We start from the raw sequence: 24,918 nt of genomic DNA, 5'->3' as shown, positions 1-24,918 counted from the left end.
CTCCGCCTACTTGTGATCTCTGTCTCTGTCAAATAAATAAATAAAATCTTAAAAAAAAAAAAGCGCAATTTAAGAAGATCAAAATCATACCAAGTAATCTTGAACAGAATGGAATAAAACTAGAAATTAATGACAGTAAGAAAATGGAAAAAAATTCATAATAAAGTGGAAACTAAATAATGTATTCTTGTGCAGCCATTGGGTCAAAAATAAAACCAAAAGAGAATATCAGAAATATCTTGTGACAAATAAAAATTAAAACACAACATACCAAAATTTATGGGATGCAATAAAGCAGTACTAAGAAAGAATAAGTTTATAGCAATAAGCAGCAACATTAAAAAAAATAAATAAATCTCAAATATACAACCTTACAAGGACTCTAGAAAAAGAACAAACTAAGTCCAAAGTTAGTGGCAGGGAGAGTAATTAGAAGATTAGAACAGAAATAAAACACCTGGAGAATAGAAAATAATAGAAAAAAATTAACAAAATTAGGAATAGGTTTTCAGAAAAGTAAACAAAATCAATAGATCTTAGACTGAGGAAAAAAAAAGAGAGAACTCAATCAGATACGAAAAGGGAAGTATTACAATGGATGCCTCAGAAATATATGAATAATAAGAGACTATTTGAACAATTACATGCCAACAAATTTGATAACTAGAAAAAGTAGGTAATGCCTGGGAACATAAGACTTACCAAGACTGAATCAAGAAGAATAGAAAATCAGGGGCGCCTGGGTGGCTCAGTGGGTTAAAGCCTCTGCCTTCAGCTCAGGTCATGATCTCAGAGTCCTGGGATCAAGCCCCTCATTGGGCTCTCTGCTTGTTGGGGAGCCTGCTTACTCCTCTCTCTCTCTGCCTGCTTCTCATCCTGGTGGTGATCTCTGTTTGTCAAATAAATAAATAAAATCTTAAAAAAAAAAAAAGAGAGAGAAGGAGAATAATAGAAAATGAGAAAAGACCAATAACAAATAAAGAAATTGAATCAGTAATCAAAAAACAACAAAGAAAAGCCCAGGACCGATGGCCTTTTTAGCTTTTAAGGGTTATTTCTTCCTTTATTTTTGCATCTCTTTAAATATGCCATACCTTTTCCAATTTTTGAAGATAAAATTTTATAACACACACACATACACACACACACACATCTCCTTTTGGAAGGTCTCCTTGAGTATCTATTTCATCTGAAGTAATTTTACTCTGTTTTTACTTATCCTGGTTTATGTTTAGTAAATAAAAATCTTTTTATGCACGGTGGTAACTTTTTAAGAAAATATGTAATAATTATTTATAATCCATATTTTTTTTTTCAAGTGAGGATATGAAGACCCTTCTTCATGGACATACTTATTTTTAAGGTGAGCATTGAGTTTGTTATTCTCACAAGATTGAAATGGAAGGATGAGGAGAGTTTTCTTCTGAAATGTCAGTACCCACTAAGTTTTTTGGACACTCCTTGTACTGGTTTTTGCTTTGTTTTTCATATTCTCAAGCAAAAATATTGGTCTATCCCCTCTGTGGGTAAACTCTAAGCTGCCTGCACAATTCATGGAGGCTGGAAGGTAACTTGTGTATTAAAATAAAGCAACTTTCTTATTAATTGATCCATTTCCATCTCTAATCTTTCTTTTTTCACCCTTTCTCCTCTAGCTTCCTCCATGTTTCTGGACTCCAGAGTCTAAAACTTTTCCAGGGCAGACTGACTTCGTTCTGCTTTCATTACCTCTACTTTCATTTGCCGACACAATTTTATAACTTTATCTTCCCCAAATCCAGAAGTCCTTTGTCCCCCGCTGACCTTGTTCTGACTTGGCTTATTATTGGTTTATATTGTTTTTTCTGTTTCTTCATCTGATTTTAATGAAATTTTGGGAGAAAAGAAAGGCAAGTTCATGTGTCAGATGAAATGTCTTTAAACACAAACTCCATAAAGATTTGTGAAATTTAATTTGGTCTACCAAAACTAACTATTATATGATTTTTTAAAAAATCTGTCAAAAGTATATAAACCAGTGAAATAAAATATAAAATCATATATTTTACAAATGTGGCATTTGATTTAAAATTGTTTATCTTACCCTTTGGGTGGTATGGCTTTTCAAAACAAATAAAAGGCAATATTGTACCAAATCAACACAGAAAATGTTCCATTTCCTCATCCTTTCTTCACCAATTACAATATTGAATATTTTACATTCCAGAAATCTGTCATTAATCCATCAGCGTGTTTGTCATTTCTCAGATGAACTTCTAGCTAACAGTTTCTTGAGCAGGTTAAGGAAGTGTAAAGGTGAGAGGGGATGAAAACAGGTGAAATTTAAATCTTCAGCATCAAACAACAACTTTATCCTCCTTGCATATCTGTTCTAATAGATAACATTGACAAAATAAGACAAGAAAATAAATATAGAGAGGGAGTTTTGAACACCAAAGTGCAGTTTGTTATAATTCTCAAAGCCTTTAATTTAAGAAAGCCCACTAGTGACATTATTTTGCAAATGTTTAATTTAGAGAATTGACTCCCTAATCCATAATGTTTCAAGTACCAAGTAAGTATTTACATAACATTCACATAGAGTAAATATTTCAAAACCACCTAAGTTTGTAAAAGATCTTTATTATTATGAAATAAAAGGGGAAAACCTCTAGAGAGTCTAATACTCCCAATTTTGAAAATGCGGGAGGCATACAGATGTAGGTTTTCCTGAGGCTATTATTGTATAGATAATGAGAGCCTTCTAGTACCAGCATGTATTTCATAATAGCTTAGAGTTTTATAGCACAGGAGTAGGAGTTTGAGGACTGAAGATTTATCTACTCTTGGTTGAAAGCATATGGGATTTAGCTTTTAGTTTTCCATTCAATCTCTTTAACCTGTTCTTGTTTACTGAAATCTGTTTTATTATGTTTTGCTTTAAGGCTTCTTTTTTTTCCACAAATGGCTTATATGCATGGCATTGGCATGCATTATTCAGTCTTATTGAATAATAAAAGCTCATTAAGGAAGGAATTAAATATAAAAAGGCAAAGATCTGTTATTCTGAAACTATTCTGCCAAGGACCAGATGCCCATTTTTTCAAACTTCTTTTTTCAGTTACTCATACCTAGTCATCTCTATTTTTTCACAAAATGATTTTACTGGAGTTGTATAAAACATCAACTCTCTTTCCATTCCCCTTTTCAATTTCCCTTCAACAGTGGAAAGAAAAACTACTAATATTCTAGTATGACAAACTGTTAAAATGACCACTTGAGTTTTCATCCTCTAACTCTGAGCACACACACACAAATGTAAACTTGTGTAGAAGGAATGGGGTGAAAATCAAAGTTGTAAGCTGCTAAGGCACTGGATGTGTGGATCTTGGTCCAGAAGATAAAAGCAATTAGGGATTGTGTCCTATAAGAACAAGAAATAAATAGTCTCCAAAGGAGGCAGAAGTCAGGAGTTATACAATAATATATAGGAGCTATACAGAATTTTTGTTTTTAAACAGGAACTATCAAAAGAGGCTGAAAAGAAAATGCCTAAAGCTCTAGACTAAACCAGCAGGTTGGAAAAAGGAGAAACAGAGTCTCATACACAGTAGCTGAATGAACCACCACCTAATTGCTATCCAATCTATTATACTTCCATTATTAACCATCACAGGGTGCAAATTCCCAGATAACATAAAATCATGGCCTAGATATTTTTGAAGAACAATAACTTTATATCTGCCAATTACCAGATATCCAGATTTATTTAAAGGAGTGGTTTTGACATTGTCTTAAATAGTGAGTTTGGTTGAAGACCTAGAAACATACCATATATGTTTCAGTGTATGTGTGTGTGTGTGTGTGTGTGGTGTGTGTGTGTGTGTGTAATATTTGAGAAAAATAGCACTACAGATTAGTTTCATAATTGGAGTCTGCTTAAGACTTTCCCTCCCTCTCTGTGCCCATCCCCCCTGCTTGAGCTCTCACTCTCTGTCTCTAAAATAAATAATCAATAAATCTTTTTTTAAAAAGTCCAATTAAAGACATAACACAGAAATGAAATTTAAAATATTTTAATGTGTGCAGTTGAATATGTTTATATTCTGAGGGTACTAAAAATTAGATTAAAAAAAAGTATAAGCCAAAAGTAAAAAGAGAGGCCCTTCTTCTTTACAGTAAATATGTTTAATTCTAGGGGCGCCTAGGTGGCTCAGTGAGTTAAAGCCTCTGCCTTCGGCTCAGGTCCTGATCCCAGGTCCTGGGATGGAGCCCCGCATCGGGCTCTCTGCTTAGCAGGGAGCCTGCTTCCTCCTCTCTCTGCTGGCCTCTCTGCCTACTTGTGATATCTGTCTGTCAAATAAATAAATAAATAAAATCTTTTAAAAATAAATAAATAATATGTGTTAAGTTCTATACAGGAAAAGACACAGTAACAAAGCTAAAGACTAATGAAATTCTGAGAAAGATTTCACATGGTATAAAGTCAACAAATATTTGAATTCAAAAGTTATAAAAGTACTTATTTATAGGACATGGGGTTTTAATCCATTTTAATATTTTATATGTATACATTTAAGGATCTGAAATATAAATTAATGTGTAAAAATAAACTATCAGTCACCATCCAGATTTTAGGTTTCTAATGTCATTTTCCAATAAAAGGAACCCCTGGGAAATAAATCACTGATTCTAGAAATGGACCAGAAATTATACATGATGAGCTTGAAAATTCTATGGTGTAAAAAGTAAAGTACTGGGACGCCTGGGTGGCTCAGTTGGTTAAGCGGCTGCCTTCGCTCAGGTCATGATCCCAGCGTCCTGGGATCGAGTCCCACATCGGGCTCCTTGCTGGGCAGGGAACCTGCTTCTCCCTCTGCCTCTGCCTGCCTCTCTGTCTGCCTGTGCTCGCTCGCTCTCACTCCCTCTGTCCCTGACAAATAAATAAATAAAATCTTTAAAAAAAAAAAAAAAATGGGCGCCTGGGTGGCTCAGTGGGTTAAGCCGCTGCCTTCGGCTCAGGTCATGATCTCAGGGTCCTGGTATCGAGTCCCACATCGGGCTCTCTGCTCAGCAAGAAGCCTGCTTCCCTCTCTCTCTCTGCCTGCCTCTCCGTCTACTTGTGATCTCTCTCTGTCAAATAAATAAATAAAATCTTTAAAAAAAAAAAAAAGGTAAAGTACTCAAAAATCCTATAGTGAGTGGGATATGTCAAAGGTCAAAGCAACCAAATAAAAGAGGTCACAAGAACTAAAATGGGAACAATTTGACAAGAGAAAGTATATTGCATCATAATTGAAGTTTAAGTATCCATGACTGTATAATAATACAAAGGATTAATAAATAAATGAGGAAGAAGATACAAATCTCCCATGTAAAAGAATTTCAAAAAAATTTTGTAGATTTTGTAGATACGTTTTTGTAGATACTTTCCCTGAACTGTGGACTACATACCAAAGAGTTTGAAAGGAAGACAAACAAGTAGCTTCATAGTGAAGAACCTTTACAAATACTACTTCAGGCAGATGGTCAAGGTTAATAGTAGTAGTGATAAGTTATGTTGATAGTACGTACACTTGATATTATGTAATGAAAATGGCATTGTACCTCTGCGGCAGTCTTCTTTAAAAAAACTAGATTAAAAAAATAATCCTAGTCTAATCATTAAAAAAAATAACACAAATTCCAACTGAAGGTCATTCTACAAAAAAAGAAAATCCTGACAATTACTCCTACTTTGAAGATCATGGGGCTCCTGGGTGGCTCAGTCCTTAAGTGTCTGCCTCAGCTCAGGTCATGATCCCAGGGTCCTGGGATCTAGCCCGAGTTGGGCTCCCTGCTCAGCAAGAGTCTGATCTGTTGCTCCCTCTGCTTGTGCTCTCTCGCTCACTCTCTCTGTCAAACAAAAAAATAAAATCGTAAAAACAAAACAAAACAACTTTGAAGGTCATCAAAAACATGGAATGTGTGAAAAGTTGTTCCTCAAAGAAAGCCTAAAATGACATGCCTACAGAATGTATATTACCAAGAAGCAAAAAAGGAAGCAGAACTTGACGATTTGGGAAAGTCTCAGTGTATCTAAATCGTAAAAAATGAGAAAGCACGCTCGGGAGGGAACACTCACAGTGTTGTTGGCCAAATGTTGCTGAAGAGATCAGGTGTGTCATGCACGGATTTAACCAAACATCTTAGCAGAAATCAAAAATAGATATACAATCACCCAGAAAAGATTTGTGGAAGACTCACTTATCAAAAGTTTGAACCTCCCTGAATCGCACAGGAGATGGACAGGTTTGAGAATTTTAAAGCAACAGGAATGTCGCCAGCCTGGGCTGAAAGAGAGAAGGAATGAAATCGAGAAAGAATGACTCTGAAGGTGTAGCCACAGATGCAAAGGACTGAGCTGAAGGCTCCACGTTGGACTAAGAGGACAGGGCTGCCATTACAATGGGACCAGAGGAGAGTCCTCTTGCATCTGCCCAGAAGGATCCAAATCCCTTCTGATTTGGGCTTTTCTGACAAATGCTGGAATAAAAAGGGAGAAGGTCTAGAGGAAAGTTACCCTGATTCGAGTTTATATTTATTTCTGGTAGGGCCACCTGGGTGGCTCAGTCGTTAAGTGTCTGCCTTGGGCTCAGGTCATGATCCCAGGGTCCTGGGATTGAGCCCCATAAGGGGCTCCCTGCACCATGGGAAGCCTGCTTCTCACTCTCCCACTTCCGCTGCTTCTGTTCCCTCTCTCGCTGTGTGTCTCTCTCTCTGTCAATTAAATAAATAATAAAATTTAAAATACATATAGTTATATATCCTGTTAAAGCAAGATTATTTTCTTCCAGAGCATTTAAACTGTTATGTAACTGAATACAATGTAGTTTTCTTAAAATAAGATTACATAAATATGCATTACTTACATTATTTAGAAAAACACAAAAAAATTGAAATAGTAACAATTATGAGACCAATTTTCATCCATTGTTCTTAGTCTCATTTTTTAGAATAAAATTATTTTTATTTTATATTAAAAACATTGTATTATAAGGGTAATTTATCATATATAAATTATTATATATAATATCACATCATGTTAATCAATTTTTTGTGTGTGTCAGGTCCATTAGAGTATTAGTGTGGAAAGTGCAATGACCTTATATGAAAAACCCAATTTTTGGATTTATTGCTGCCATCTTAATACTTGGACCTTGGACAAGCAACTTAACCTCTCAAAAGGCTATTTCCTGCCCTACGTACTTCACAAAGTAGGTGTAAGAATCAAATGAGGTTATTTATGAAGTTTCTATAATTCTCAGTATGCACATCTGGAATGATTATTGAAAAAATTTTAATACAATTCCCAGATTCTTATGTACCAGTAATATGCACATTTTATTAAACAGATATTGTAAAGTTTTTAAACTGCCCTCTATCTTAGAAAACATGTTTGTATTTGATCATAATAAAACATCACATTTCTGTAGAATTCTGTAAAAATAAAAATAACCACTGGATCATGAATGTTTCTATTTAAGTGAAATATTACACCAACCTTCTGTGTCTAAGAGGCTTCGAAGATTTATTTTAAATTAACAAATGTGATGATCAGTGAAAAGGTTGTAACTAATCAATGCTGAGATTTTGAACAAATTATTTGCTCTTGATATTATCTTCGGAATTTAATAACATTAAGAGAGTTTAACCCTTATTTTGTTATTATTATGATTTGTTTTGAACTGGTTGGTTTCATTGTAAAGAAAATGATCCAGGGCGCCTGGGTGGCTCAGTGGGTTAAGCTGCTGCCTTCGGCTCAGGTCATGATCTCAGGGTCCTGGGATCGAGCCCCGCATCGGGCTCTCTGCTCAGCACTGTGCCTGCTTCCTCCTCTCTCTGCCTGCCTCTCTGCCTACTTGTGATCTCTCTCTGTCAAATAAATAAATAAAATCTTAAAAATATATATATTAAAAAAAAAAAAAGAAAATGATCCATAATTTACTTTTTGGGGAAGGAAATATTCCAGTCTCCATCACATCAAATGAAAGCTCATGTTTCAGTCTTGAAAGTAATTCACATAAAGTTTCAGACTCCATTTTTCAAAAGCCATCACATGTTCTGAGCAGTAACAGGAGGCGAGAGTCTGGATTCCTCTCCAAGACCTACGTGCACAGAGGACACCAGCTACACTTTTATTTCTCAGGAATTTGTATTCTGTATGTGACATTTTTCATAGTTTTCACATGAATTCTGGGAAAGAAAAAAAAAGATGTGTAACTGTAAAAGCTGACATCTCCAATTCATCTTTTATACAATGTAACACCAAAAAGAGTTCTTTGAGCGTAGCAAAAGTTCCATAAATACTTTCTAAATTAATTACGTAATTAAGGAAATTAGAAAAAAAAAACACTGAAAGGGAAGGTACAAAGGTTATATCAAGCTAAAATTTAACTTAAGCTCTCATCTATTAACTTCTTTTCGCATGTCACGTTTTATATCAATGAGACAATATGATGGTGTGTTGTTTATGCAAGAGTTTTGATTTGATGCTTGTCTAGCTGTGAGTAACTAAGTGGGAAAAGTGTTATTTTAGTGTTTTTAATATTTCATCTGAGACCAACATCATATGTATGCCTGAATAAAAATGACTGACAACACTTTGGAAACTGTTGATACCACAGTCTTTGAGTACTAATGTGGATTACCTGTACTTAGTAGGCAATCCAGACTATTGGATCATATGTTTAAGATAGCAGACTAAGTTCTGAGCTGTATTTGTACAGACGTTGTTTTGAAAATATGGCATCATTTTTTTAAAAGATTTTATTTATTTATTTGGAAGAGAAAGAGCAGGGGAGACTAAGCAGTTAACCAGCAGGCACAGGGAGAAGCAGGCTCCCCGCTGAGCAGAGAGGCCTGATGCGGAGCTCTATCCCAGGACCCTGGGATCATGTCCTGAGCCAAAGGCAGCTGCTTAACCAACTGAGCCACCCAGGTGCCCTGAAAATATGTTGTCATTGCTATCAATAGTAACATTAGGTCGTAGAGTGATTTTTTTTTTTTGCTCTGTATGTATTATTCTACCCATACTTTATTATTATTTGATTTACAGCATATATTGGCCCTATTAATATCAATGAATTTACATGGTTCTCATATTTGACTCTGTTGTCAATTAAATATTAGAGTGAATTCATAAAATGAGTAACTGATTTAAATCATGCCCCTTAAAAGAAAAAAAAATTATTACAGATAGTCTTTACAAATTTCCATAGACCTTTAATGTTATTTACTCTAAGGCAGCAAATTTACCTCATAATTTGCTATTTTTTAATTATTATTACTGCCATGGTGGCTAAATGCCACAGTCATTTTACACATACCTTACTGCATTCCTAGCAGTTGCTGATGTTAATTTAAGTAATCATGAGGCTACTGAAAGCTACAAATTAACTCTTACCACCACATACCATGTGTGCTTTTCTTATGGGTGGCAATCCAATCTCAGGATCCCATTTTGAGGGTCAGTAACAAATGCATTGATCAGGTTCCTGGTTGATCTTGTCTCCTAGTTAAATTATGTTTCATTTTTTCAGTACTACCCATAGACAATTACAGAGGCTGGACCTAGGGGGCCTTCTGGGAAGAAGCTTCCCACCTCACTCCAGACTTGGTGCCCAGCCAATGCATTATGGTCTCTGAAGGGAGAAATTGAGTCAAGGACTTGGGCCCCTTTGGTAGGTCATGTTGTTCACATATTTGCCTTCCTAGCTTTGGTGCCTTTATTCCAAGGTCCCTTTATCTGACCTGAGGAAATCTTGAAGGTATTCTCCACTCTGACTCCTTACCTAGTACTTTTCCACTCGTAGCCCTTCTGCATCCCTTTCTCTGACCCTGAAGTTCATGTCTGGGGCTTCTTCAACAGCAACATGATCTCAGTGTCTGTTTGGGTCCACCTGACCCTCAACTTGGACTCCATTCTATGGGGGAAATGAATCAGGAGTAGCCGACCTCTCCAGAGTTTTAGACTCTTACTTACAGCATCACAATACGTGAGTAAAGTCTTAATTCTTTCACTTTTGGCGTGTTGCTTTAGGATGCTACTCCCACACCGGGCAGCTTAGCTCAGGTGAACTCTTAATGAAAAAAATGATGAATTCGGGGCACCTGGGTTGCTCAGTGGGTTAAGCCTCTGCCTTCGGCTGAGGTCATGGTCCCAGAGTCCTGGGATCAAGCCCTACATTGGGCTCCTTGGTCAGCAGGGAGTCTGCTTCCCTTCCTCTCTCTGCCTGCTGCTCTGCCTACTTCTGATCTCTCTTTCTCTGTGTCAAATGAATAAATAAAATATTTAAAAAAAAATGAATTCAACCTTTACAAAGTTTTGGGTTGAGGAAAAACATCCAAGATTGGAGAAAGGCTCACACGGGCAGAATTCTGAACCTCAACTAGACCTGGAAAGTGAGGTATCATAGAGGCAGAGCTATAGATTTTGTGGAAAGATAGATGTGCCTCTTCTCTGACAACCAGCTGGAGAGTGATGGAGAATAAATATCCCAATGTGACCATCCTGCATCTTTCCAAACCCCATGCTAGTACTTCCCAGTGGCCAAGCCTGACCGGAAGCCCATGATAAGCAAATCCATTAGCTAAGACCCTCAGAGTAGAGAGCAGAGTGGGGAAAAGTGAGAGGGGATCTAGAGGAGGAAATGGAAAATATCCAGTATGTAACTTCAAAAGGTTTTTGTTGCCGTACATCATACATTAAACCAATTTAGTGGCAACTCAATCTCAAACTTTTTCCACTACAGTCTGATAAAAGTAACTTCTTTCTAATCCGAAATGTCTCTGTGTTAACTTGAAGGGGAGCATTTTCTGTTTATCTCAGTCTGGAAAACTCCACACTCATATCATTGTAGAGGTGTTCCTATTTGCACTTCTGAGCTCGATGAAATTTTTAAAACCCCAACTCTTTGAGAAAACTTCCCTGATTTTGCCTAACCCCATTCTGGTATGAATACTTTGAGTACATATTATTTGTTAAAAAAAAGAAAAAAAGAAAAGGTCCATGGAATTTCAAGTCCCATGGCTGGCTCATATTTGCTCTGACGGGAAGTGTTCCCACCTCATGTGTCAGTGAAATATCTTGCAATCTCATTTCAAGGGTCACTTTCATTTAAAAGCCTCTTCTGATCCATGCACCATTCCCACCTCCCATAGAAACGTGTCTCATAGTTGTATTTATCAAAGTTTAAACATGAAATCCAGGCCGTTACAGATATTGCAAGTAGGAAGAGAGTTCATACGATGAATGGGTTATCTATATGATTGCAAAGCTAAAGGTAAGAGTGTCACCAAAGGCATGTATTAGCTGTCAGGCTCACAACTGACTCTCAGCTGGAGAGTTTCAGAAACTACAGAAATTTGCTGCTGGTGGTCACGGTTGCTTCAGCAAGAGAGGAAAGGTGGTTCACGGAGAACATACAGAGGTCACAACAAAATCATGTCTACCAAAGCCCACTGCCCACTGCCATATGCTGGAAGAATACAGATGAAGCTTGTGCTCTTCCATTTTCCCCATCTCACCCAGCGCTGCTCAGGGGTACAGGGTGGAGGAAACCAGGGGAAGGATCTTCTCAGGCTGGAAGCTCCGACTGAATGCATGTACTTTGAGGAATATCTTTTATCTGTATTATTTCAGACTACTAAGGAACTTAACATCTTTTTCAGTTAGTTGTTCAGATAATTTGTTTATTCATGTAAATTAAATGATTGTGCAATGCCGTGTTTAATTTACCCTTGCTAGTCGTAGCTCTACCATCTACCCATCTACATATGCTGAACATACAAACAAAATGATTACGTGCCCCTGAAATCAACTTTTAATCTCTACCCCCAAAAGGAAAAAAAAAGAAAAAAGAATGGCGATTCTATTAGATTTCCACTTCCTAGGGTGTACTTCTGTTATTGTTTTCAGTATCTACTCTATTCCATTGAGTAGCCTGGTCCACAGTCAGTACTCAGAGGAATCGCTGCCATATCTTAAAATGTGGCCTTCAAGACAATATGGCAGCATCTGGAAATTTGAAATCTATTTTGAATCTCCAACAAATATACCAGAATTAAATTTAAAGTAAAGAGAAACTGATAAAAACCTGCATTGATTTATTTTTTTTTTAATAAAATACACTTGTAATTTGAACCTGGCTAAAGTTCCAAAGCTGGCTCTGGCAAAATCATAAACAGTTTTTATTGGTTCCAAAAATTTACATTAAAATTAAATAAAATTCAGTCCTGGCTTATGGCGAAGTAATATAGTTTGTTTCTGATATGTGGTACTATAAATCTTTAAAATCAGGCAACTTCAAAATTTCCATAAAGACATATACTTTATACACTTCTAAACTTGTTAGTCCTATAACTGAAATACCTGGTTCTGGTTAAATCTATTTTTCTATTCATTATGCTGCTTTAATTTTATGATCAGTTAAAAGCCAAAATGCTTTGTGTTTTCCTTATTGGCATAATAATTCAATTTTCTTTCTAAAAACGTACAATCCATTCACCCTGTATTATAACTCAAATAACTCAATGACTTTGCAAATCTCTTCTCTTTAGAAGTGATATATTTTTACTTATGCTTTGTGAAAAATGGATATTCTTCATTAGTAAAATTAATCACAAAGTGCATTAATGCAATACAAATTTGACCTGATTTTTAGAAATATGGGATACTTCTGAGTAAATGTCCAAGAAATGTGAGCAATTGAACATGCTCACCTTCTTGCAAGGGTTTTAATAATATAATTTTCTCCTTTGCTCCCTTCAAAGCTCTACTTCTCTTGCTATTAAATTATACTTTTGGCTCATTGAAATGTTTATGAATCAGCATCACTTTAAGTCAATCTATTTCATTGGCATTAGTTTTAAATATAGACTTTCAGTGAGTAGAAAAATAATAGTTGAATGTGAATCAAAAGCTTCAAATATAAATTATTAATTCTATCTTTTTACAATCTATTGCTTTTCCTCTTAAGTCCTTGATGCTTTCACGAGTGATAAAATAGTCATATTTCTAAGTATACTAGTGTAGGAAAAAAATACTGCATTTATTTAAGATTTCTAAATACATAATGGATAAGGTCAAAACAAGTAATCCTTTTTGAGTATTTAAGTGTAGAATAACTCATTTCTGTTCATCAGAAAACAGAGCATATATTTTTTAGAGAAAAAAATCTTAAATAAATTTTATGAGAATAGAGTTTAAATAACAACTGGAAATTTATATATGCTAATAAAATCATTGCATACTTATCAGGTTTATTTATTTTTTAATTCTCAGATTATTGATTTTTTTTTTTTACCAGAATTATATATGTAGAGACTTTTCTTTCAAAATAAACAGAGCTAGAACAGTAATAGTGGTTAAAAATTTTACAAGTCTTATCACAGAATATTGATGAGCCATGGTCAAGTTTCAATTAAAAAAATTACCTTCCTCAACTCCCCATCTGCTTTTTTTTTTCCTTCCTTTGTTTTAATTAATTAGCTTCTTATAGTTTGCATTATAGTAGCAGTGTACCATAAACTAAAGTTGACCCCTTTATTCTACCTACTTGCAAGAGGCTTTCTTTTAAAATGTTTTGAGATTTATTATAATAAATGTTAGCACAATGAAACATTTTTTACAATAGTTTTATGAATTTGTTGACGCTCCATTGTACATATTACATTAAGACAACACACTCAAATTTCCATCTGTGGACTGTCTGGATATATGCCATCTCCTTTCAAGTCTTCGTGTCAGGAGTGAGTTTATTAAAGAGAACACTGGCAGTGAGGGTGAGGGATAACACTTTTGTCATTAATTTTATTATTTTTTATTCACTAACCTTCATCTTCTCCATACTTGCCCTCAAATTCTCTGTGAAATTTGGTTGTAGTAACCCCAAACTGTAAGGTTTTGTTCATTATTGCCTTAATTAGATGGGCTGATATAGTTTATCAATATTTGTTCTCATCATTGTTTCTCACATACTACCTTTCTCCAGGCGTTTACTTTTCTTCTTACTGAATATCTTTTAATAAAATTGTAATGATGGTCTGTATATACTAAGGTATGCTATTAGTTTTACATCTAGATATGAATTTATTTTTCCTTTACTTATGAATTATAGTTTAATTGGTAATAAAACTTTAAAGAGAAAGTAATATTTGCTCAGCAAATCTTATATGTTCCTGAATTTTACTTTTGCTTATGAGATACTCACTCTCAATCTAATTGTTATTCCAGGATAGGGAGTATATTTGCCCCTTTGTTAGTTTTTAGGATGTTTCTTTGTGGACTGTGGTTTGAGTCTAAGTCTAGGTGTAGAAGGATTTTCATTTTCCTATTCAATATTTGTCTTTTCAATCTGAGAATTTACTTCTTTTTCTTAAGTACATGTTCAGCTTAATTTTGCCTTTCAAATTTGGTCTTTCATCTATTCGGAATTGATATTCTTATAGGATGTGATGTATGTAACTGATTTCATGTCTTTTCATTTGCTCTTTTCCCAAAAGGACACCAACTGTTTCTTATACTTTGCTGAAGGCCCAACTCTCATTGTTCTACAACACCAGGTCTGTCATAATTAAGTTTCCATATTTGTATAGGTCTATTTCTGTGTTTTCTGCTGTTTCATTTGTCAATGTATTTGTTACCAATTCCACACTGTCAATTACTATAGCTATAATTTTGACATTGTAGTTCTCTTCAGCTTGTGTTCCCTTTTAAAACATTTCTAGGATATTCTTAACCATTTGCTCTTTTTAAAAAATAAAATCAGTTTGTCATTTTCCAGGAAGACTGTCCAAATTTTTATTAAACTCACATGGAATTTGTTGATTAATTTTAAGAGAATTAGCATCTTTTTTTTTTTTTTGTGGTGAATCTTCCTGTGATCTTCTCCGTTAAAATATTTTGGTCAAATTTTATTCTACTCTCCATTGACTGTTCAAATATCCCCTCCCAGAATACTTCAGTCTAGGTATCTATTATGTTCTTTACAACTGTCTTCTGCTTTCTTATTTTCCTTGTCTCTCCTCTTTTTCCCTGTACTTTGGGAGTATTTCTCAAGTTTTTCTTTTGTATTACCATAGGATCTTTAGCAATAGCAATTCAGTGTTTTACTTCTTAAAGAACTATTCAGACTTGGTGGTTGAAAAGAAAGAAATTACAGACTTCCACATTTCTACTCATGCCACACTATGTATTCTTCCATCTCCAAGCTACGGTAGGTGCATATATATACAAGGCTTGCCCAATCACTATCAAAGAGCCGGTATTCCAACCCGCCATACCCTGTTTTCCCGAGATACATATTTCTCCTACTCTCTGATCCCTCTTCCAGAATATTTTATTCTCTGTATTATGTTGAAAACTACAATTTTCTCTATGGATTGCTACTACAACTTTAATGCTTTGGCTTCTATTATAGCGTCTCACTTTGCAGGGATGATGCTTTTTGAGATGCATTGTATTATTCTATTTTTCTTTTCTTTTTTTTTCAGTTAATAGTATAATATATAAGGTATTTTCTTCCAAATTCCTAATGTATAGATGTAATAAACATCTATATTTCTTTTAAGAAAAGATTTACTCTAGACATATTCTACTTTTCTCAGTATTTTGCTCTTTTACTTAATCATTTAAGGATATTTGATGGAAAGAAAATGATCATTCATTAAAGAAACAGTTATTGTATTTCTCTTATATATGACATGCTGCACAAGGCTCTGTGGGATAAGCCAATGACCAAAAATAGATCTTTCTCTTGCCCCTAAAGGATCATAAACATTGTGAGAGAGAGAAAGAGGGTAAGATGGGGGTATTCCCCTTGGTAGATATGAAATAATACTCAGATAAGCAGTCTGAAGGAAAGAGCATTTGAACAAAGACTCATTATTTGAGACCCGAAATATCTTCTTTGAAAAAGTTATACTGAACCAGTTTAATGCTTTTGTTTTAAATTTATTTATTTAAATAAGCTCTATGTCCAATATGGGGCTTGAACTCATGACCCCAAGATCAAGAGTCACATGCTTTCCCAAGTGAAACAGCCAGGCATCCCTTACCTGTACAATGCTTTTAAAGACAGATTGAATCTGATCATTTTTCTGGTTGATATAAAGCCCTTGAATTTCTTAGTCAAAGGCAAGACTTTTTCCTTCTGAAGTTCATCTTCATAACCATAGTTAAGTTAGTAAAAATTCCTCCCAGTATCTGACAATACTTTGTCTGAAGTTTTAGTTTTTAAGGTTGCAAGTTTTCATCGTGTTCTGTGTTTCCATAGATATTTTAGTAGGAAGATTGGAAAGACTGCCCCAAGGACTACTTGTTGTGTGCCATTTAAACCTAGAAATCCTGAATTATTTATTAATTTAAAAAAAATGTTCAGTATGGCTGCATGCTTAAGCTGCCTTGTTAATGTGAATTTAGAACTTTATCATTTGACCTATTATATCTGATTCATGGATGCATTTACAATCATGTACTAGAGAGCATCATGTCCTGCTACCTAATTTGTAAACTCTTTCAATATTTGTTTATTTGTTTTATTTATTTTTTTAAAGATTTTATTTATTGACAGACAGAGATCACGAGTAGGCAGAGAGGCAGGCAGAGAGAGAGAGGAGGAAGCAGGCTCCCTGCTGAGCAGAAAGCCTGATGCGGGGGTTCGATCCCAGGACCCTGAGATCATGACCTGAGCTGAAAGCAGAGGCCTAACCCACTGAGCCACCCAGGTGCCCCTCAATATTTGTTTTAAAATACTACTACTATACTACTACTACTACTACTACTACTTCTACTTCTACTACTACTACTATTATTACTAGTGATTACAATAGTTTTTGATGTTATCAGTAATGATGATGATTCTAGCTAATATATCTTATTTACTATGAGACAGGCACTATTTTTTTTTTACCCTACTTACATAATTAATCCACTATCCACACTCTGCAATAGCAGAGACAGATTTAAACAAATACTCATGTTTTGAATCTGTGGATCTAGGGAATTTACTATGTTTCCTGGATTTTTTTAGCAGTGAGCTCATTCGTGTGTAAATTACATCATATTTAATTATTATCTATATCACAAATATATATTCAGTGATTCTCCCAGGCAAGCAACTTGCATACGACATAGTCTGTTTTTACCTACATAGAGTTTCCTTTTTCTTAGTCCAGGATATTTTAATTCTGGAAGTTTGGGGAAAGCAAAAGAAGAAGAAGAATGACTGTGGTGAAACTGTGAGTACAAAAGTATACAATGAATACAGGAAAGCAAAAGACAAAAAAAAAAAAAAAGGTAAAGAATGTTTTGCAACGAGAAGCTAGCTGATACTCTCTGTATTTTCTTATATTCCTCATACCATTTGAACTGGTATGAGCCTGTTGGCTGGATTGTTTAGCAGCCAAAGCCAATAATTTCTTGAGTTGTCATTATTGTCAGTCTGTGTGCTGTATGTAGGAACTTGTATATGTCTAGATGTGTATGTTTGTGTGCGTGTGTGTGTGTGCATGTGTGTGTTTTGGGTGCTTTTGACCCTTAGACTTGCCCCTTTAATGAAGAAAATTATTTCTTTCAATTTATCTGTGCTTTCATATTTTCCTAATGTGACCAGTGACAGTCATCTAGATCTGGAAAATCTAAGCTTGGATAATACTGTGTCAAAAGTAAATAAGCAGTTGCCATCCCCTGATGAACTCCATGATATTATTTGCAACTGTCCCAAATTCCTGTGGTGTAAAAGGATTCCTATGAAGTAATTTATTGAGTTTTCGGGTGCAGGTATCTGTCTGAAGAGGGGACAAAATGTGGTTAATTAATGTATTTTAGAAACTAGAACGTTGTCTGGCTCCCAGTACCTTCTCAATAAATAGTGATTTGCTAAATATTTAAAAATAGATACATATTTAAACATAGGAACAAAAAGTGATAAGAAAGAAATGAGATAATTTCTGCAGTTCAGCCTTGGGAATGAAAAAGTTGAGTGAAAATTTAAAAGCCCAGTGAGAATGTCAAATGGACTGTATTCCTGAACATCCTTGGGAAATTGCGCGAGATGTGCAGAAACAGGTAGGCATGACTTGTTAAGTTGTGCTCCTGTCTGACATGGTATTACTTTGGTGGTTAAAGTTATAAAATTCTGTATGTTGAGGAGAAGTGAGAGTTATAGACATTTAATGCACCAATTCAAGTTTTCACCTTTATTTTAATCAAATGCAGGAGGATATTAAAATTTCATCCTAAGTTTTTCCCATCAAAACATGCAAATTACCCTTTCAGGTCTTTAACTACACTGAGATATAGGACCTAACAGGTTATGAAATGAAACATAATTATGGGCCAAGGACATTTTTCTTTCAAAACCTTTATAATATAAAACTTTAAAATGTTTTATGACTCTTCTATATAGGTAGCAACTAAACTTTTAAAAAGTAAGGTACTTTTTGCAAATTATTGTAAGATTTCCAACTTGGTGAGAGTAAAGATGGACCCCTTGTATTCAAAGGTCAGTATTCACATAAACCACTTAATCTCTTTTGCATTATTTTATTCTGTCAGCCCATTTTTATTTCAGATTGAGTTTGCTATTACTACTCTAGATGGATGGATAAACAAATGGCTGTATGAATAATAGAGATAGATAGATGATAGATAGATAGATAGATAGATAGATATAGAAAGTTAATAGACTATTTCTTAATAGGAGATAAGGATATTCACTTATATTATTGTTATGATTTTTCTATGTTTGTGACCCTAAGTTCCTGATATTATTGCTTAGCTGCCTGAAGTCATCCATGTGCCAGTTTGAATAAGGTAAGAAAGGGAGGTAAAGACGGTATGGAATTAAACCTACAAAAATACAGAGTACAAAGAATGTTTAGCTTCCTACATGCAAAATAAGACAAGTAAAATATTATAATATTTAGCTACCCTCACTCTTCCTTCTTTTTCTTAAAATTTTATTCTGATGAGAACAATTAATGTGAGATTTATCCTCCTAATAAATTTTTAAGGGTTTGATACATTATTGACTATAGGTATGATGCTATACAGCAGATCCCTAGCTGTACGTCTTGCTCAGCTGAGACTTTATGCCTTTTGATTGGTAACTCCCCAATTCTCCAACCCCTACCCCTGAACCATCATTCCACTCTTTGATTCCATGAATTTTACTATTTTAGATATCTCATATGAGTAGAAACATGAAGTGTTTGTCTTTCTGTGACTGACCTATAACATTTAGTGCAATGTTTTCAAGGTTCACCCATATTGTGACATATTGTAGAATGTCTTTTTTTTTTCACACTAAGTAGTATTCCATCATGTGTGCATGTGTGTGTAGTGATGGCGTTCCTGTTCTGTCCTGCCCCAAACCCCCCAAATCTTGAGACAGTCACATTTTATCCTGAGAGCAAAATCATACTGAGAAAGTCTCTTAGGCTTGGCTTTCTTGTTCTACTTAAAGCTTCAGGTGACATGAAAGCTGAATTGAGAATTAGTGAGCATTTTTTTAGGTCCAATAGGACTAGATGATTCCACAGCACAGCCTGGTTGTAGGCAAATGGGCCAGAAAGGTGGACGGTGAACAAAACACTTACTCCAATGTTTGTAACTGTCAGCTGTCATGGTTAGGCTGAAATAATCCAGGAAACACTCTAGGCACTTGACTCTGACAAAATATATGGAAGCATCAACTGTACTATTTGTAGACTGTAATCAACAATGCCACAGAGCAAACGTACTGCCATAACATAAGAAATTGCCTAAAGAAAGAAAAAAAAAAAAAGAAAGAAAAAAAGAAAAGAAAAGAAAGAGAAGAGAAGAGAAGAAAAGAGACGAGAAGAGAAGAGAAGAGAAAAGAAATTGCCTTCAATATCACCTGTTCCAGCAGCGGATCAGAGACAGTTCTTCCTGGGAAGAGAACTGAAAGGATGAGGAGGATACATGAAAAATTGAGAACTTTCATATAAATTAAATCCTGGAATTTTATTAAATCGGGATAAGTTTAAAATAGATTGACAGAAAGATTTTTTTCTCCTAACAACAGATAGGTATACTGATGGAGATCATCTCACATATGGGAAAAAAAAAAAAAATCTCTGCAGATTTTTGTTTTAATAAGATTTTAACTTTATTCCTTTAAAGACATAGCTTAAGAAAATTATTAATAGTAAAAGATCATAGACACTTTTTTGATAAAAGTAATCTGATTAATTCAAATACATGTGGTATGTTTGGTTGGGGTTAATAATATCAGTTATCAAATAAAAACAAAAAACAAACAAAAAAGAAATCCAGAATTATGTAAAGAGAGACTTTATTCAAAAAGACTATTGCAAAAGGAAGCATTCTCCAACCGTAAGATTCACAAAGTCTCGAAATCAAACAGAAAAAGACTTTATTTTCATAAGGAGAGATAAACAGGGTTAGAGGGACATTAGAGGAGGGGTAAGAGAATGTGGGTGAGTAAATGGAATGAGAGTGACAGTTTAACTAGAATTTTGGTCACATGATTCTTGGGATGAACAATTAAAAGAGGATATTCGTTGCCTCAGTAGTCACTTAGGTATAAATAAGCCATATAATTATAAATTCAGCGACATATGGGGAGAAACAGTAGTCTGACTCCAATTTGATCAAGCAAATCAAGAGTAAGGAATGGGCAATGTGAACTCATAGCAGGATTGATAGATAGACGATAGATAGATAGATAGATAGATAGATATATGGACATAAATGTGTAAATAGCTACTATCTGTGTATTTTCTAACTCTGCCAACTGAGAAGACCTAGAACCAGTTACATCCCAGAAGCAACAAACATTCTAACTAATAAATATAATAAGAATGATGGAAATATAAATTGTCTTTAGGAAACAACACAGTAATAGTTAAGGTAGACAAAAATCATCACTAAATGCTAATATTTGAGGGGAAAATGTACGATAAGAAAGAGGATATTTGCACAATCTTAAATTACCTCCCCATAAGCTGATTATTCACTGTAATATATAAAATAATAGCTATACTGGGAAGAAAGTTGGCAGATACCTCCCTAATCAAATTAGGATAGAATACTTTTCATTCTATTTTAGGTGTAAGTTTTCTATTCATAAAAATCCTAGAGATACATTTCTACCATTATTCATAATTCAAATTTACTTAGAAAACTTTTTAGTTTCACTTTTATCTTGTTTTTAAGTATTTTCTTAACATTTTTCTTTAACGTTTTCTCACTGTATCGTCAGTTTTTGCATACTGGTAAGAATATTTTAAAACGAGTGTACATTTTTATAATTTTATTTATTAGGCAGAGTGTGATCTATTAGATATTCATAGTACTTTCTCAGAGCAGGCTTCTGACCGAATGCCACCAAATTTTCATCACAATCGCAAAATATGTCAAAATACTGCTGTGCTGACTGCTGTTTCAAGACAGTTGTTAGCTGCATGAGAATGGATGCCAACAGCTTGTCTTTCGGGTAAGTGTTAAATTTGTGTGTTTAAAGCTGCTAAATATAAAGATGGAAATTTTATCTTTCAGTTATCAGTGAAGATTTAAAATTTGAGCAATTCTGAGGGCAGCTGGGTGGCTCAGTTGATTAAGTGTCTGACCCTGGGTTTCAGGTCAGGTCACGATCTCAGGGTGGTGAGACTGAGCCCATAGTCAAGTTCCAGACTTTCCTTAGCACAGAGTCTGCTTATCTCTCTCCCTCTCCATGTCATATGTGCACTTTCTCTTTTTCTCCAAAAAAAAAAAAAACTTAAAAAAAATAAAATCTGAGAAATTCTCTTTTACATAGAAATATGGGATAAAGAGAAAACCTAATGATTAATAATTATAGCTAGGTGTTTTTCATATTTTTATGTGTATGATGATATACATAGGCAGGAAGCATTTCAAAATATTCAAACACATTTGAAATCCAAGTTGATTGCTTGAGTTAATTAGATAATACCCTGAATGAATCTGATAGGTTGTTAAAAATGTAACTTATGGGGCGCCTGGTGGCTCAGTGGTTGAAGCCTCTGCCTTCAGCTCAGGTCGTGATCTCAGGGTCCTGGATCGAGTCCCGCATCGGGCTCTCTGCTCAGCAGGGAACCTGCCTCCTTCTCCTCTCTCTCTCTGCCTGCCTCTCTGCCTACTCATGATCTGTCAAATAAAAAAAAAAAAAAGGTAACTTATTTTCTTCTTTACATTTGAAAGAAACATAACTTTGTCTCTAGTTCCCTTCTCTATTATTCACTTGCTACAGTTTTGAGAAATGAAATCTGTGCCCATTGCCAATTATTTTTATCAATCTTGCCTTTTGGCTTTGGACAATATTGCTTCTTCTTTGAGAATAAGTAAATTTCTTCATTTGGCCAAACTGGTAATGTTTTCATAAATTATTTCATGAACTATTAGGAGACACCTAATGGGGAAAAAAAAAAAAAAAAGAAATGTTAAATTGTTTTATATAAGAAAAAATAAACGATAAAACTTTTAGAGTATTTGTTCTCCTCTCTAGTATATTCTGAGGGAGTAAAAGTAGATATTCTGGGAAAATCTCACCTGATGGAACACAACCAAGATCCTCGCCAATGGGACAGGCGTCGTGTGGGATCCTGTGAGACAGCTCCAGGAGACGGAGTGCAAGAGTCTTCCAGAAAGGATGCCCGGAATAAACATGGAGGATCCCCAGAGTGCTTTCCTGTCCTCCTTTACCTGGAGAATGTGGAGAATCCTTATCTGGCTCTTGTCCTTTAAAGCTAAGAGCTAATGTCATTTAAAACTGAGAGATAATCGTTGTTCACTTGTCTCGCTTAATTGCCTGCAGGTAAATCACATCCTGTAAGTAGCCCACGTCCTAGTCTTTCTTAGAACATGCAACTTTTTTGGTAATCACAAGAATAAAAATAAAAATTAAAATGCACACGTTAGTTTTATCATTCAATATTAAAAGAGCCAAATGACGACCATAGTCAGGACAGTTTGCAAAGTGCCTCAAGGATCTTGAATATTCATATCAGTATTTCAAGACTAAGAGAGGGAGATGTAACATAAAAGAAGAAACAAGCCTTGAATCAATTATGTAATCTTCTCAGTAACTTAAAACTATTTAAGGATAATCATGCTGTAATTTAATGTTTTCTTACTTCAAGGTCAAGAGTTTTGCCCAATGATGTCCTGCTTCTCCAAACCATCCAAACTTCTGATTTTTTTCTTTATGCAACTGACTATATTTAAGAAATTATTTAATCCAACATGACTATTTGATCATAAGGTACATTTTTTATTATTTAAAAGTCAATCCATAATGTGTTCTATGTAGTCATTGATATGGCAACGTTGAACAACTGTAGTATCTTGGCACCAGGGCAACTCCTCTGTATGATTGCTCTCAGTGAAAAGTACTGTCCAAATTAGTAGCCTGTCAAGGATTAACGTCCTCATGACCTCATAAAGTGTTGTTGAAGTCCTTCCCTAATAAATAAGGAAACACCCCTGAAAAGTTTAAGAGAGAAATACTATTCCTTTCCAGTGATTTTTGAATTTCAAGTGGCAAACTACAATACCCAAGTCTCTTATTCACGATAAGGCAGGTGAGGTATATGCCTGGGATAACACTCTAAACCTGACAGGACTCGGGGTGCCTTCCTTGTCCAAAGGAACAGACAGCTTTCTAAGAAATAATGAACAGACAGCTTTCTAAAAAATAACCATAGTCAATCAAGGCAAAATGCATTTCTGTAGAGGCAGACCTTCTATCTATGGAGTAGCCTCATAAGATTACTCTGTTTATTGAACATGGACAAACGCTCTCAGATCCTCTCTATTGGGGAATTTAGTGAGAGATAGAGAAGTTAAGTGTAATGACACAAAGAATGAGAAGGCCTTAAGCAGAATCTATTAGGCAATAAAATCAATGAGTAAGAGGATCCATAATTTAGAGTAGAAAGGAGGTAACAGGATTAGAAGAAAAGCAAAATAACTGGAAAGAGGAGCCATAGATACCTCTGTGGGAAAGAATGGGGAGTCATTTTGACCTGAATGATTTTCTGATTCTCCGTAAGACAGCTCTTTTTCATGTCCCCAGGCATGTGTCCTTCAGAAATCTATTAATTTTGAGAATCTGATTGTCCACACCTTGAAACTATTAGGATGATAGTACAAACATCTTAAAATAGTTCAGGAACGTTCACAAATTGTAAGGGCCTATTTAGCCAGAGCAATGCCATCCAGTTAAACATCCAGTTGTTGTTTATACAGTAAACCTTAAACTGTCCCTGCCCCCCCTCCCCCAGGGCACTTACTTAAAACAAGTCGGGGAAACTGGTCCCAGGTAACAAAGTCCAAATACAAGGGTGGGTCAGGCCAGGTGAAGGTATTCAATCAGTGGGGGCACATACTGTCTCCTAGCTACCTAGGAGTATGGGCCCCGCCCTTTGACCAAGGGCGCCTTTGACCGCCTTTGACCAATGGCCCCGCCCATTCTGACCAAGGTGATAGGCTGGTTCAAATATCTACTATAGGGTAAATTGTAAGATTTTATTTATTTATTTGACAGAGAGAGATCACAAGCAGGCAGAGAGGCAGGCAGAGAGACAGGAGGAAGCAGGCTCCCCGCTGAGCAGAGAGCCCGATGCGGGACTCGATCCCAGGACTCTGAGATCATGACCTGAGCCGAAGGCAGCGGCTTAACCCACTGAGCCACCCAGGCACCCCTACTATAGGGTAAATTGTAATTCAATTGGTCACTTATGTGTGACCTAGCAGAACTGTGCAGCTTTCTCTGTGTGTTACAGTCTCATTGGCCACCTGTGCGTGGCCAGGCCCAACCACATGACCTTTGCCCTTAAAAGCTAGTTTGTAAGGCAGAGGGGGTCGCCTCTTTGCAAGAGATGGCCTGGCCA

Source organism: Lutra lutra, chromosome 15, assembly GCF_902655055.1.
Source record: "Lutra lutra chromosome 15, mLutLut1.2, whole genome shotgun sequence".
Classification (NCBI taxonomy): domain Eukaryota; kingdom Metazoa; phylum Chordata; class Mammalia; order Carnivora; family Mustelidae; genus Lutra; species Lutra lutra.
This window is presented reverse-complemented; position numbering follows the sequence as displayed.